The 14,686-nt window shown below is 40.0% G+C and overlaps 1 pseudogene; it reads right to left on the reverse strand.

The window, feature by feature from the left end:
* Positions 1 to 448: 448 nt before the first annotated feature.
* Positions 449 to 766, reverse strand: LOC105750834 (annotated as a pseudogene).
* Between the last annotated feature and the right edge of the window lie 13,920 nt (positions 767 to 14,686).

Below are 14,686 nucleotides of genomic sequence, written 5' to 3' on the forward strand. Positions count from 1 at the left end.
GGCATGACATGGCTGGGAGTGTCTCCCATCTCATTCAATCAGTTCTAAAATTCTTCCCCATAAACCAGCTTTTATTATTTAAGTTCAAGAACAGGAGATTAGAGAGTGGGGGCACATTCAGAATAGTCAGAGATGGAGGGGAAGGGAAGAAGACAAGAAGACCAGAGTGGCTCATTTGTGACTGCTCTGGCAGAGGTTGATTCGGATTTCTAAACCTTGATCCAGGGCACATGATAAGATGGAGTTCCATGGGGTACAGTTTTAGGAAAACATCAAGGGGTGGCTAAAGTTACACATTCAACCAAAGGTAGGGCTGCGGCCCTGCTTGGACCTGCAGCACCACTGCCTTTGATGGAACTGAAACTGAAAGAAGTTTGTAAGTTCTATCTCACCCATTTCAGCTCTTAGGAAACATTCATGGAGCTAAAGTCTTTGGACTAAAGAATTTTCATTGCCTCTCTAACTTCTTATACTTGGATGCTAATTCTTTGAATATGTATCCCACTTGTAGGCTGCTAGCTCAAGAACGGATACTTGCTCCTCAGTTAAAGTGATAAGTTAAGGCTGAAATACAGCATATTTCTGGTTTAGGTCCCTTAGGTTTCTATTTATATTTAATGAAATATCTTTTATTTCTAGATATTCAAGCTGGTCAGTTTGTTCATATTTTCCAGAAGCTTATAGTCTTCAAGGTGGCTGTCAACTCATTGATCAGGTACATGGTCAACTTGGAGAACAGATACTGGCACAGCCCCATGACATCTGCCTGGGGTGGGGGTCCCTGGCATCCTCAACAGTCTCCTCCGATGCATTGACTAGGTCGGGGATGGAGAAAGAAGAGAGGATGGAGGGAAGGATGGGGATGGGAGAGAAGAAGGAAAGGGAAGGGAAGGGGAAAGAGAGGGGAGAGGGAAAGAGAAGAAGGGGATAGAGAGAGGAGACTGAAAGGTGGAGGAGGGAAAAGGACAATTCTAAAGTTCTAAAGCGAAACTTAGAGAGTGTCTTTGTATCACTCTTTCTGACTACCCATAAAAGTGCTTGCCCTATGTAAGCAAGTGTACATTTGACATTTGGACAAGGTGGACAGCCAAGAAAACATAGATAATCCATTGGCCAATACATCATTCTTACATGGAATCATCGGTTACAGGCAATGGAGAAGTTTTGAATGCTCTGGGTAAGCTCACTTACCGCAGCAGTTTCCAGGGATGTCCGCATTGAAAATGAGGTTGAAACACTCGTTGCCAGAGCTGCTTTAGTGTTTGGGAAGCTCTGAAGCAAAGTATGGGAGAGGAAAGGTAGCTATGTGGCACATAGTCGGTATTTAATAATTGTAAAATCTGACATGGGCATAATTGAGGGTCTTTTTAATGAAAGTATGGGAAGATATGCTTTCACAAATTATGTTTCTCAGGAGATCACATCTTTATGATTTATAATTGACTCAAATATAGAGAATACAAGATTTCAGCTGACTGATTGAATGTGATGGACGACCTATAGACTTCAATGATCAATACACGTATCTTAGACAAATACCTTTATGTGACCAAAGAACTAGATCCAGATTTGAATAGGAGGAGAACAGGTTTAATTGCCTTTCAGTTATTGCATAGTAGTTTCTGGTAACTTCAAGCTTCTTTTCAATACAAGAATCCATCTTTTTAATATCAATGTTTTGTTTTTGTTGTAAAAACCATATTATTACAAACCATAGAATATTCTCCAAAGCCATAGTCTCTAAAGAATTAAATTTGTGAGAATCAGTAGACTTCTGACTAATATGTTAGGATATAGGAAAATCTTGAACCTCTCACAAGCACTCCTACAAAATTTAAAAAATGCTCTGGAATCAATAATCATGGAGAAAAACAATAAGAAAAGTCTATGAGCTGCTCTGTCCAGCCTCTGCTACATCAGAAGACTTCTAGAAACATAAAGAAACTCTGAATAAAGATGTCAGGATTGATTGCAAGTAAAACATATAGGCTGACTAAATTCACAACAGGAGATGGGGACAGATTAGTGCCCAAAGTAGGTCTCAGGCAGCCCATTTTTGAGTCACAACTTTTTGGGAACAAGAGGGCAAAGTGAAAAGAGAAAGAATCCATCAGTCACCTCCTAATAGAAACCCCCAAATGAAAACTCCCTGAAGCGTCACAACTAGAATATGGAATATCAATGACTAGAAATAAGAGGGTGTTTATTAATGGGAGTATAATTTTAAAAATTGTAACATTTGAATGTAATATAATATTGATGGAGTAAAGCTTCTAGGGAAACATAGCAATGAGGAGGTTCCCTGAACTTAGGGTGCTTTTGAAGGTGTATAGCTTCTAGGGGAGACAGCACTAGGGAGGTCCCCATGATCTTGGGGGGAATTCTGTTCTAGCAATCTTTCAATGATTTTAAAGTCTTCTGGCTTTGAAATCTGTGATCCCAAGGGCCCTCTCCCCCAACCTTGGAATGTCATTGTTCTGGCTGGGACACCTAAGTCACTGGGAGAAGGCTTGTCTGGGTCATTGTGAGCTCCACACTCAGCAAGTTTTCCTTGACTGTAGAAATAGGAGAAGTAGCTATGGGACCATACGCAACCTTGCCCCCAAACCTCCCCAACCAGCTTAAGGGAATGGGGATGGAGTAGGGGTCAAATTCTGACACCAGTCTCCCCACCCTTCGGCAGATTCTGTCCAGCAACTGCCTGGGAAGAATCTGGGTATTCCTGGTACCACCCAGCATGGCAGTGTGAAGTGAGAAAGCCAGTCAGCCCCTATATTCAGTAAAACCACCATTCTCTGTTTCAATTGTGGATCTTTATTAGCTATGTAATTTATGGCAAATTATTTTATTTCTGCTCAGTTTTCTTATTTGTAAAGAGAAATAATAATTCTTGTTGTGAAGACCACATCATTGCAAAAGGGCTTAGCATAAAACATGCTATATGAATGTTAACTGCCTTATTGGATATAATTGCTTCATATTTGATAACTTCATGGGTTTTTAGATGTGTCCAATATACAATGACAATACTGAGATAAATGATTTGGAAGCAAATTCAACTAAATTAAAACTTTTCCAGGATTAGGAAGATAGTGCATAGAGGAAAGAGAGTTTTCCTCTTTCTTTCCTCTTCCCTCCTTCCCTGAAAATACATTCAGTTCAGTGAAAATTGTTACTTGAGAGATGATAATAAAAGTAGTTTTAAAGGAGCTCTAATGAAAGTTCACTAAAGGGATATGTAAATTGTAATCTATTTGCACTGACAGTGTTAACAGAATATTTAAGAATTTGGGAACTTTAGGAAAACAGAAAAACAGTTTGTACTATTTTTAAAACTCTGGCAACAAACAGCCTGCTTTTGAATTATCTAGAATCAGCCTTCTGAGGGCTCTGTCTGTAAAAACTGGTACCTTAACCCTTTTTCTAGCTCATTAAAGAGAAATGATTTGTGTGAATTGGAAAATAACCAAATAGCAATTCAGTTTATCTAGAATATATAATCAGAATTTAAGAAATCTCATTAACTATATAATTAAGTAAATTTTAAAATCTGTTCTATCTCAATTTTAAGAATTGTCTTGTTTTCTGTCTAAAACAAAAGGAAAACTTATTTTCTGTTTAAAGCAAAAGGAAAACTTACTTAAGGGAATAGACTATTTGACTATTAGGAAAATTCTAAAATTGTTAACTAAGTTATTTGGAGTTATTGTCATCATGTTAAACCTAAAATTAGTACTTACTGTGTGTGGAACAAGAGGGATAAGGTGAAAGACTTTTATCAGTTCACCTCCAAGTATGAGTAGGGAGAGGTATCAAACAGTACAACCCATAAAACATTAAGAATAGTTGGGGTGGGCAACAGCAAGCTCAGCCTGTTCTCTCCCGTCTCTGTCAACTCCCCTTAATTTGTAAGCTTGCCAGTTTTCTTGAAACCATTAGGGTAAACAAGGTCAACAGCCCTGAGAAATAAGCCTGTTTAGGATTTATAGTTTTAAAAAAAAATGTGTTTACTAAGAATCTATAAGCTTGTATAATGACTGATCCTTTGCATCAGGATAAGTTTAAACATATAAAACATGTTAAATAAAATCTCCTATGTGTGTAAGTATGTAGCCCTAAGCTGAGATTAGTAGAATTTGCTATTAGAGATAAAATCTCTTGGGACTGTAATTAATATTCTTTTAAGTTTTGAATTTGATTGCCTGATCATTAAGCCATAACATTCAAGAGAAATGTCATAAGTTACTCAGAAGGATGCCTTCCTGAACTGTTATAGAAGGATGTCTTATCTGGGCAAGAGGTGGGAGGACAACCTTGGCCTCTGTTCAAAGTCAGTTCCTTCTGACTCAGTTTCCCAGTTCTGTTTCTTTGTTTCACACCTGCTTTTTCCTGAGTCTGGCTATGAGGTGGAATTATTACTGCATTATCGGTTGTCAAACAGATCTAAGGATGCTTTATCTTGTCATGTATGTGTTCTCAGACTGAAGGACATGTTTTGATGCTATTATAATCATGTCCCTGCTTTTTCCTCTTATAGCAAATATCTATAATCAGAGCAAATAGTCAGCTCCCTGACTCTTATACCCCTTCATGTAGCAAACAGAAACAAGCCCTTATTTCTCCTTCTGGGGAGGTTCAAACACTCTCAGGCCAGCTCCCAGAGGCAAGCCAGTGGGCCCTTCTTTCTGGCCTGCCCAGCTCTTTACAGAGCAACAATGGCTCAGCCTTCACTTCTCAAATAACTCAAAAGGTGGCTGAGCCACTTAAGATTACTTATCTCCACTCTGTCTGGCGTCCTCAGTCTTCTGGGAGGGTGGGGAAAATGAATCACACTTTCAAATGAGTCCTTACTAAACTAGGCTTGGAATTGGGTGAAGAATCTCTCACTAGGAAGGACCATTAAAGTCATTCTGACTGCTCCAACTTCAGTCAAACTCAAAGGTTTCCCCAGTTGGACTCTTGTTTCTAGAATTAAAAGTGCTGCTTCTGTTAACTTCTTCTCCCTCAGACATTCCTGAATATTCCTGTGAACCCCTAGAGGACTTGAAACTTCTCTTCTGCAGGACTCCTGGAAACACTGGAAACATACTGGATAGAGAAGAGTGAAATTGCCTGTGTCCTTTTCTCCCTTGCTTTAGTTTTCCTTCTCTTTTGTTATTTTCTACTTTTTCCAGATGTATCTTTAACAACACTCTGAGGATGAGAGCTTTGCTCCTAGTATTTTCTCTCCAGCTCCTCTGGTATCGCTCTGTGGGCCCCCTGACCAACTCCTTAGTCAGGCTAGGGCAATCCGTGGGCAGTGGGGACATTCAGGATTTTTGGGTGGGCCATCAGTATCCTCAAGGCAGCCCACATATGTTATCTGACACATTTTTTGTAAAGGCCCCATTTCCAATGTCACCATCTCCACCCTGGAGGTCACCCCTTTTGTACTAGTTCCCCCTCAGCGAATAACTTTAACCTGACTATCGCCTGTTTTTTTGCTGGAAAAGATCTCTTACCACATATCTCAACACTTATATCACAGGTAGAGAAACTGTCACTTTGACCCATAATGGCCATGTTTACATCCTAGATGGTGGGACATTGATTTGTACCACTAATACTGTTGGAGAAGGTTGCAAACCTTCTCGTAGCTGCTGCAATTTCATCTCAGTAACCTGGGGTGCTAGCCGTACAGGTGGGTCAAGGGCTCACTGTACCTATGACTAGTGGGCCCTATAACTATGGGCCATACCTAGAAATAATTGTGGGACATCCATTCCAAAATTATTCTGACAAGCTCACTCATAATGCTTCTCCACCACTTTCCTTGAAGATTCTTCATAACCTCCTGAGAACTACAATCCTATTGGTAGATTTGTTTCCTCCAGACTCCAAGCTATGAACTTCCAACTATTTGTTCAGCCTGCATACCCCTGGATAACTGATTCTAGCCCTCAACACCTCCTCTGAATGCTGCCACCATCTTCAAGTGCCTCCCCTCCTCAGTCTGGACCCCACTAGACAGGGACAGCTCCACATCCCTCATCAGCATGAAGCAGTTCAGAAGATGAGATCTCCATCCCTTTGTCCCAAATGAATTTGGGAGTTCAAACTGCTTGAGAGGGGAAATGGAATATAGCTTCTAGGGGAGACAGCCCTAGGGAGAGTCCTCTTCCAACCTTGGAGTACTGTTGTTCAGGCAATCTGTCTGTCAATGATTGTAAAAGTTTTCTGATCTTGGAATATAATAATATTTCTTTCCTTAGACTTTAGGGAATATATATTAGTGATCCTGAGAATACTTAGAATTCTATTGTTCTGACAATTTTTTCTGTTAATGATTCCAAAGCAGACTTTAGGATAGTCCTAGGTCAGACTAGCAGACCTAGGACTGCTGATCAGTGATAACCAAATTCCTGAGACCACCCCTCAGTTCTACCTCTAAGCCATAAAATTAGCATATCAATAACATGAAGAACTCTAAATATGTCTCCTTGGTCCAGGTTCTTTGCTAAAAGTTCTTTTTTGGAACTTAGTCCGCTTCAATTGGTGTTACAATTACAGTAAACTTTGCCGCTTGACTTGGCTATGTGTTCAAGCCTGCAAATTCTTCTGAGACACATTATGACGCCAGTCTGTGACTCCAAACTTTTGGGGTCTCTTCTAACCTCAACAGTAACATGGCATCTCCCTCTTGAGAAAAAGGTGATGGATTCAAGGTTCAGAAAGGGACATACATTTTCTAATATGGCTAATGTGTGAATTTGTTCTGACTAGAAAGATAGGTAGATAGCTAGCTAGATGTGCTGTATAAGTTTTTGTCTTTCTTTTTAATTTTTCTGGGGGAAAGGTCGGATGGGGATGGGGCTATCAATGAAGCTATAAAAAAAGAAAAGAGAATCACTGAAGCATTTTTAATAAGGAAGATCAGAAAGAAACATGGAAAAACAAGATAATGTTGAAAGTTATATGTTGAATTTATTATATATAAAATTTATTGTTTTATTAAATTTGTTATATATTACATAGCAACAGCAAAAATTATATGAGAAACAAAGTTAAGGATGTCATTAAAGAGATACATAACTGAAAAATTATGGATGTCATATAGTAAGAATGAAGGATAACTGAAGGATATGTCATGTATTTTTTAGGTAATGTCAAGAAATCTAGAGAACAGCTACCAGGATGTTGGGTGGATATCCTGTGATAGATATAAAATTGCCATTGCCAGTGAAGGATTTACAGGAGAATAGAAATTTCTACCCAAAGGTAGAAATAGTTTTATCTATATAGAAAAATGAATATTTATTAAGCATCTATTATGTGCAAAGCCCTGTGCTATATTCTAGGAATGCAATAGAAAACTAAGACCATTTCTGCTCTTCAAGAGCTGCCATTCTAATGGAGGAGACATGTATGGAAGGTTTCTGTCACAAATAAGATAAAAGATCCTGTGGTTCTTAGGGTATAGGGGCAAAGCAGACAATAATGGTTTTTCTTTAACAACATTTTCCACTGAGAAAATAAAATCTTTTTCTGATGTTGGATCATCTGACAATGCCAAGAACTTTGGTGACAAGAACTTTCTTTTCAGGATCAGCTGCAGTTGTAGCCTAGCTATATCCCCATAGGTTTGCTTCCCGGGAAAATGGCTATGGAACCTGGGCTAGAAATAATGCTGCCCCAGAAGCTCTTGGGTTCAGGGTCCTGTCGGTATCTCAATAAATTGGCTATGCTGGCCCATCAGTCTTGTAAATGGCCTTTGTTGGCAGCCGATTCTCTGCAGGAGTTGGTACCCTGGAAAATGGTTATAAAGCAGGACAGGTGGTATGGGACCTCACCCTACCCTTATTTTCTCCTTTTATCTAATCCATCCTCTGTACCTCCTGGATTTTCTGATTGCCTTATGTAGCTGTTTCCCCACGTACACTATAAGCTCCCTGAGGGCAGGGATACAATCATCCGTGCACTCTCAGTGCCTTGCTATGAGGAAATACTTGTCAATTAGGCTAGAGATGCTGATGAAGATGGCCAACCAATTCTTACATTTCTTTTCCTCCACTCTCATCAAAGTCCTCCTTTTATTTTGTTTCTCCTTCACCTCTTGATTGAGTATCTCAAAGCCCTTTCCAAGAAATATGGAATAATATTCTGGTCTTCACAAATACCTTCTGGCTTCTATATTGTAAAGACTATATTTCTGCCCTGACAGTCCCTTCCAGCTCTGAGAGTCTGTGTTCTAAAGTCCCTTCTGGCTCTGAAAGTCTAAAATGTTATCCATTCTCAAACCCACTCTGGCTGAGATATTCAGTGTGTGAGGAATAGAGATGCCATATTTGAAAATCATGGCTCCTGGCACATAGTAGGTCCTAGATAAATATTAGCTATCCCAACGATGAGGATCTTTGTTCTTTAAGCTCTCACATTCGCCCCAACCTCCCACCTCCAAGTTCCCGGGATGTACTTTTCATCCACTATTCTCAACAAGGCCACCAGGAGGAGCTCCGAGGCCCTCTGTCTATTTCTCCCTCAGGTTTCTGGGGCCTGGAGGCAGGGGCCTCCCTCAACTTCAGATACAAGCCCTAGTTTCTTTGGCTTAGGTGCCAATGCACAGCCTGGAGCAATAGCTCAGCTGGAAAGAATGTCCGGCTCTGGCCAGAGTTTCTGGCTGACAGAGAACAACTGGGAAACAGGTTGCAATGATGCCTTATCCCCTTCCCCCACTCCACTCTTCGGGCTCAGTTAAGGGAAATGGGGGGCATCTCCAACCTGGGCACCCCCAGGTTATGGTTAACCCTTGCAAGCCTGGGCTACTTCCAGCTCTCTCTGTACGACTCTGGATTCCTACCAAGACCCCTTCGGACCTTAGTTTTAGCTTCAATTAATCAGTCCCACAGGTTGAGCAGCTGCTCTATGTTCATCCTATTATTATGTTTATGATGGAATAAAAATATATATATAATATGTGGATTGTACTGAATTCTTCCTGCCTTTTCCTTCACTTTCCCCCTCCCGTGGTCTAGTTTCTACTCAATTGTCTGCTTTGGAAAGTTCCCTGTCTAGTTGGGTAGATAAAACTCAAATTTAGACACTTAAATAGATTCTTTATTTTGCTATCTGGGTGGTCCCTTCTACCAGTACTGATTCAAATTCATGCTTTTTCATCTTGTTTTGACTCTTGTCCCTATCTTTTCATCACTTTGGAAAATCCAACCAACTCCTTATTTGGTTCCTCAAATCTCAGTGAAGCATTTGGTCAGTCTGTTAACCCTTTGTCTCACCTCAAAAATAGCCCCCCTCTTTTGTCAGTCATTGTGTCCTTAATGTCACTTCTCATCATGCCCCGTAGAAACCTCATTATCCTGCAAGATCAAATCAGCCTTGTTACTCATACCACATCAGTACTCTCTGCCCCTGGAAACCCTCTGAATGAAGAATGAACAGGAGAAATCTTTCCAGAACTTCTGTGGAAGGAGAGGACCCAGGACAGTCACCTCTTCATTTTCCACTTCCTATGCTGCTCATACCCCTTTGGACACTTTCCCTTCCTCCCACTTTTTCAGCTTCTTTTAGTGTGTAGTTTTCCCTCTTTAGATTATAAACTCCTTGGAGGCAAGAACTGTCTCTCCTTTAAAAAAAACAAAACTGCATATTTATATCCCCCACACTTAGCCTAGTGCCTGGCACAAAATAGATGCTTAATCAACATTTATTGACTAATAAACTGAAGTCTATTTAGATCTACCATGTATCTTTCCTGAAAGCTCATTTAGACATGTTGGATTGAGATTAATAGAAAACTCATTTATTCTTTCTTTTAATTTGGATTGATTTTTAACTAGTATTGTGATCTGACTGCACAGGGACAGCTGAGTCTAAAATATTTTACCAGTCATTTCCCCGTCTATTAGGATCTGGTAGGCTTTATTTTTTTGTCATATTGTTTGGTACTCAATACCTTCTGAGTCTTTGATTAAAAGTCTTTAAGATGGACAAGTGTGTGTTTTCACACAGTCTATAAGCCCTTACCACTTTTATTCTTTGATCTCAAACCATATCTAACAACATAGTTTTCACTTCTCTGTGCTCCCTCTGCCTTTATGTTCAAGACACCAGCTATCAAGTTTATGTGAAATTAATCTGGAGGATCCAGGCATGTTCTTCATAGAATTTCTCCATTTCACTATTTGCAATAGATATTGCTGATCAGGAGGCAGCTAGGGAGGTGGGTAGAGTACCAGGACTGGAGTGAAAAAGACTCAAATCCAGCTTCTCAAACTTTACTAGATAAGTGAGCCTGAACAAGTCACTTAACCCTATTTGCCTCAGTTTCCTCATCTGTAAAATGAGCTGGAGAAGGAAATGGCTGGCAAACGACTGGGTATAACTGCTAAGAAAACCTCCAATGTGATCATGAATTGAAAAAATAACTGAGCAACAATTGCTAATTAGACAGCAATTCGCTTTATGGTGTTTTTACTTCTGATAGTACAGGGCAAAAGGGATGACCCCTCTATGAAGGGGGTGCATGATCAAGCTAACTCTGCTCATTCCTTTATCTGGCACCCCATGGAGAATTTGTGAGCCATTCTTCTATTTGATGGTAATTTCCTGATGTTTTCTAGTTTTATTTTATAGTGCATTTGTTCTTTTGGTTATAGTTCAGTTCCTCTAGCCTTGTGTGTCTTTGGACAAAGATTATTCATTAACCGCACAGACTGTTAAATTAACTTTTGTGGGTATCCTTATTCCTGTGATCCCCAGCGAGCTTTCTCCTCCGACTTCGACAGAGACAAGAGGGGCCCATCTAGAGCAGGAGGACATTTTATACTTCTTACAGGGGTCTGACCGGGGCAATCCTACATTTCCCAGTGTGCCATTCAGCAAACCCAAGTCCATTTGATCAGGAACTACATTTCCCAGAAAGCAGCGGCTCATTGGAAAAGATTCTCAGGAATCCATTTTATGTGAACCTGTGACAAAAGGCAATTTCTCCTTCAGGCACAGACTCAGATTAGGGTCAAAGAGCCTTCTGAGACAGCAATGATAGCCCTCATGAGCTCACTGCTGAGATACCACCCAATAAGGAGGGACAGTTGCCAAGGGCATAGGGGCAAGCCTGATGTGTTCCAATGTATTTCAAGCAAGGATGTCTGCACTGAAACCTGTGTCAGACTTTTTTAGTGTGTGTGTCTTGGGTGCGGGGGAGGGAAAGGAGGAGAAAGGGAAATGTAGGGAGAGGGAGAGAAGGAGGGAGGGAGATAAAGACAGAGAGAGATACAGACAGACAGAGAGGCTGAAAGACAGACAGACAGAAGAGGCAGGGCAGAGACAAAAGAGAAGAGACATACCGAGAGGACATAGACTGAAGAGAGTGGGAGGAGAGATAGAAAGGGTGGAGAGAGACATACTGAAAGAGACAGAGAGAGACAGAGAGACATTAACAGAAAGAGAGACACAGAGATGGAGAGAGAGGCAAAAAAAGAGACAAGGAGAAGAGACAGGGGAGAGACAAAAGGGGAGAAGAGACATTCAGAAATACAGAGACAGAGAAACAATGACAGAAAGAGACAGAGACAAAGGCAAAAAGAAAAATGGAGAAGTGGCAGGGGAGAGACAACAAGGGAGAAGAGACATTCAAAAAGAGAGACAGAAAGAGACAGAGAGACATTGACAGAAAGAGACGAGAGATAGGGAGAAGAGACAGAGGAGAGACAAAAGGGGAGAAGAGACATTCAGAAATACAGAGACAGAGAGATAGAAACAGAGAAACAATGACAGAAAGAGATAGAGACAAAGGCAAAAAGAAAAACGGAGAAGTGGCAGGGGAGAGACAACAAGGGAGAAGAGACATTCAAAAAGAGAGACAGAAAGAGACAGAGAGACATTGACAGAAAGAGACGAGAGATAGGGAGAAGAGACAGAGGAGAGACAAAAGTGGAGAAGAGACATTCAGAAATACAGAGACAGAGAGACAGAGACAGAGAAACAATGACAGAAAGAGATAGAGACAAAGGCAAAAAGAAAAACGGAGAAATGGCAGGGGAGAGACAACAAGGGAGAAGAGACATACAGAAATACAGAGACAGAAAGATAAAAACAGAGAGACATTGACAGAAAGAGACGAGAGACAGGGAGAAGAGACAGGGGAGAGACAAAGGGGAGAAGAGACAGAAAGATAGAGAGAGAGAAAGACAAAGAAAAAAGAAAGCTAGGGAGAAGTAGCAGGGGAGAGACAAAAGGGAGAAGAGACAAAAAGACAGAGACAGAGACAGACAGAGAGACATTGACAGAAAGAGACAAATAGAGAGAAAAGGAGAAAGGCAGGGGAGAGACATACAGAAAGAAACAAACAGACACAAAGAGATAAAGGGAAGGAGAAAGGGAGAGAGACAAATAGTCTTCATTTAGGAAACTTGAAACCAACAGCACATTGTTTCTCTAAATTATTTAGGGATAAGACACTAATCCTTGGAGAGTATGTATCAAGATTGTTTTCCCTTTTCCTTGTCAATTGTTTTAATTAGATTAAATGTTTTGTTTTTGAAATGCAAGTTATTTGCTTGATTGGCTAGCTTGATGAAAACTGAGTTTGGAGGACCTTAGCAATCCCCCAGTGAAGCTGAGAGGAAAGTTTGACCAAGTGAGGCACACATCATCCATTATCTCTGACCCTCATCTCAGTATTCTTTCAGATCCAGAGGTGAGGTGATTCTGGCTTATATACTTTCATCTACTTTCTAGTAAATCACCACACAGTGACGAAATTTCTGGTCACCAGCTTCTTTAGTTTAGTAGTTTGGGGCTTAGAGAAAACAAAACTTCTCACCAGACCCACATTCAAAGCCTTTTCAGTTTAGTAGAAGAACATGCTGGAGCTTGCTTTTCTGGCATTTCCTTCAAGAAACCTCTGAGCCACAACAAAGTCTTGTTGTAGAACTTTTGTGGAGGAAATCTCACATTCATGGAAAACTTGCTAAATAATACTAGTCAGTATAGAATCAAATGTTTAATTTGGGAAAGACCAATGTGGGCTAATGTAGTTTTTAGAATTCCTTCTGGAAGCAGTGGGATTTTTGAGCTCTACTTTGAAATATGGGCAGATTTGGAGTGGGGAAGAGGAGAAAGGACATTTCATGTAGATGACACCAAAATTGTATATGTGAAGCTCCATGCTAGTCCTAGCACTCCTTTTTTTTAATGCTAGGTCTTCCTCCAATTCTAATATTGTTCCCTTCTAGCTCTGACTTATGTACTATCCTCAAGCTCCATGTCACCTCTCAGCTCCATTTCTGCAACTCCAACTGCCCCTTGAATATCTCTGAATTGTCCTGTTGACAACTCAAACTTAACAGGTCCAAAGCTGTATTCATTACCATTGCCCTAAACCTGACTTCCTTCCTTTCCTGTTGCCAATGATGGTACCATCATTCTCTCAGGTTCAAAGTTTCAAAACCTCAGGATCATGTCTGATTCTTCTCTTTCTCTCACTACCCATTCATAAATAAATAAAAATCCATTAATCGTTTATTTCTTCTTAATGATCCCATTTGGGGTTTTCTTAGCAGTTACCAGGTGGTTTACCATTTCCTTCTCCAGTTTATTTTATAGATAAGGAAACTGAGGCAAACAGGGTTAAGTAACTTGCTCAGGCTCATATAATTAGTAAGTATCTGAGGTTGGATATAAACTTGGGAAGATGAATCTTCCTGATTTCAGGCCTGGCACTGTATTCATTGTGCTACTTACCTGCCCATCAATAAATAATAATAATGGCAGATAAAATTAGTGATAGATAAAATAATAAGCTAAAATGCATATTATATGCTAGGCACTGGGCTAAGCACTTTACAATTATTATTTCATATGTGATCCTCACAACAAACCTGGGGAATAGGTGTTAATATTACTCCCAATTTACAGATGAGGAAACTGAGGCAAATAGCAGTTAAATTACTTATACACAGTCACATAGCTAGTAAATGCCTGAAGCTGGATACAAACTCAGGTCTTTCTGAGTCCAGGCCTAGTGCTTTATCCATTGTGACATGTCTCCCCTTGTTGAAGACCTCATTCCATCTACTTCTTCCACATAGCTATCCCTTAATCCTCAATCCTTTGCAAAACTTGATGTGATATATATATAATCTATATTAGATTGCTTGCCATCTTGAAGAGAGCAGAAAGGAAGGAAAGAGTGAGAAAATTTGGAACTCAAAAAAATTTCCCAAAAAACAAATGTTGAAAATTGTTTTAAAATATATTTGTAATTTTAAAAACCATACTGATGAAAAAAATTCTCAATGTGATACGGTTATTATTATGGTAGGCACTTAATCATTTTAATAAGGCAGCTACATGGCTCAATGGACAGAGTACTTGGCCTGGAGTGAGGAAGATATGTTCAAATTTGGTCTTAGATACTGTGTGACCCTAGACAAGTCACTTAACTCTGTTTATTTTGGTTTCTTTATTGCTTAAAATGAGCTGAAGAAGAAAATAGCAAAGCAGTTTGGTATCCTTGCCAAGAAAACCCCCAAAGGGGTCATGAAAAATCAGACATGACTGAAAGGCATTTAATAAAGGCTAGAGGCATTGACTGAAATCAGGTCCCTTTCAGCTTCGCCATTCTAGAGCTAATAGCTGATATGAGATGCTGTTCAATAAAGGAGACTGGAAGAAAAGAGGCACAGGCTAG

This window comes from Sarcophilus harrisii, chromosome 2, assembly GCF_902635505.1.
Source record: "Sarcophilus harrisii chromosome 2, mSarHar1.11, whole genome shotgun sequence".
Taxonomy (NCBI): Eukaryota; Metazoa; Chordata; class Mammalia; order Dasyuromorphia; family Dasyuridae; genus Sarcophilus; species Sarcophilus harrisii.